Here is a 2,516-nt window from a genome sequence, read left to right on the forward strand (position 1 = left end):
GTCGCCCAGGCTGGAGTGCAGTGGCCGGATCTCAGCTCACTGCAAGCACCGCCTCCCGGGTTTACGCCATTCTCCTGCCTCAGCCTCCCGAGTAGCTGGGACTACAGGCGCCCGCCACCTCGCACGGCTAATTGTTTTTATTTTTTAGTAGAGATGGGGTTTCACCAGGTTAGCCAGGATGGTCTCGATCTCCTGACCTTGTGATCCGCCCGTCTCGGCCTCCCAAAGTGCTGGGATTATAGGCTTGAGCCACCGCGCCCGGCCAAGAATAGATTTTTTCATACTGAAAAACAACCCATGAATATGTCCTTTGTGTGATAGATTTGTATGAAACATTATATAGAAAATATTTATTGACTTGATATAAGCATCCTCTACTATCAAGCTAATACAGGTGAAAAACCAAAACAAAAACAATAAATGCTTGCCATGAGGATAGGTATCTGAGTCTGCATTGTTTATCAGTATATTTCAGGGATCTAAAGAATATCTGTCATGGTTTAAGGGATCAATAAATGATATATGTAGATAAATACTTACATATGTAGATACCTAGATATGTAGAAATGGATATATCTGAAATATAGTAAAATCACATGTGTTTTCTTCCAGTTGCCTGCAAAAGGAGCTTCCAGACCTTTAAGAACTACCTTGTTTAGAAGAGTGTAGGGATAATTGTATTAATCTCACTTCACTGTTTGTATATTATGTAGAAATCAGGCTTCCCTAAAATCCATTATTAGCTTTTTTATATTTAAGTGTATGTGTGAGTGATTCATTCATTTACAGTAGAGTGTGATTATCTAGGCTGTGATCTTTATTTTCCACCGTTATTTAATATGTTTCTGTTTTTTAAAAAGGGAAACAGGAGTGATTTTATCATCTTTTTGTCAAGCAGCCCAAATCGAAGTACACAGTAGAGTGTGTGCATTGTGTCAGGTTGGTCGGTGGCCCATTTTATTGTGTTACTGGTTTCCTGAATACTGTTCTCACTAGTCAGCAAAGTTTACAAATTCAAATAAAAGACAGTGGTTATATAAATTAAATCATTACCTTTCAATATTTTAATCTTCATAGACTTATACAGTTTATAGGAAATATATACAGATTAATACAAAATTTATACAAAAAGAACTTATTTTATTATTAAAGTAATTTGAGTGAAATAAAAATGATTGCTTGAAGCTGCTCAGGGAGAAATTTGAATCTCTGAGTGAAGCATTACAGGCAGCTTGAAGGGTGTCCTCGTGGTCTAGTGGGTCAGGGAATTTGAGGTCACTTGGAATCATTGAGCTTCTTCAGCAAATTACTGGTGAAACAAACAAAAACCATGCATTCAGTGATATGCATTTTTTTCAATGTTATTACTATATATTTTTTTCTTTTTTATTATACTTTAAGTTCAAGGGTACATGTGCACAACGTGCAGGTTTTTTACATATGTATACCTGTGCCAGGTTGATATTCATTTTTATCTCATAAACAACTCCCTTTGGTTACCATCTCAAAGGAACGAAGCATTTCTTATTATCAAATTACCGACTTCATTTCCCTCTACACTGGATAAACTAAAGTATCCATTTAGGCTACCCTATTATCAGCAAGTAGAGTTTTATGACAGAGTATGTAAATTTCAGGCTTAGAAATCAGACAGCCTAGTTTAAAATCCTAGCTCAGCCTCCTACTAACAACGTCATCCTGGACAAATTTTTTAGTACAGTTGACTCTTGAACAACACAGGTTTGTATTGTGTGGGTGCACTTACGTGCAGATTAAAAAAAAAAAAAATACTAAAACTTTTTTTTGAGATTTGCAGCGACTTGAAAAAGCTTACAGATGAACCATGCAGACTAGAAATACTGAAAAAATTAAGAAAAAGTTAGATATGTCATGATTATATAAAATATACGTAGATACTAATCCATTATTGTCATTTACTACCATAAAATATACACAAATCTATTGTAGAAAGTTGAAACTTATCAAAACTTATTAACGCAAACACAGACCATGCATGATGCTATTCTCAGTGAGGAGAAATGTAAACATAAAGATACAGTATTAAATTATAACTACATACATAAATTATCATTGCAATAATTCTGTAGCCACCTTCTGTTGCTGTTGCAGTGAGTTCAAGTGTTGGTACTATCCGCTTAAAATGCCCTGTGATGCTGTTCATCTCCCCCCTGAGCAGTTTCTCTTTCCAGCAAATTGTATTCTCGTATAGTTTTCATCCTGTTTGGCACAGCACTATAAACCTTGACTAACACCATGGGACTCATACAAAGTGCCACTAGTGTTGTTGGAAAAGCTCCCAAGAAACTGATGAAAGTCATAACATTACAAAAAAAAAAAAAAGTTGAATTGCTTGATGTGTACCATAGATTGCAGTCTGCAGCTGTGGTTTCCCGCCATTTGAGATAGGTGATTCATCTCATAAACAAAATATGTGGACTTCAACGTGATCAGTAAATACAGTATAGCACTGTAAATACATTTTATCTTTTCTATGA

Source organism: Piliocolobus tephrosceles, chromosome 9 (assembly GCF_002776525.5).
Source record: "Piliocolobus tephrosceles isolate RC106 chromosome 9, ASM277652v3, whole genome shotgun sequence".
In the NCBI taxonomy this organism is placed as follows: Eukaryota; Metazoa; Chordata; class Mammalia; order Primates; family Cercopithecidae; genus Piliocolobus; species Piliocolobus tephrosceles.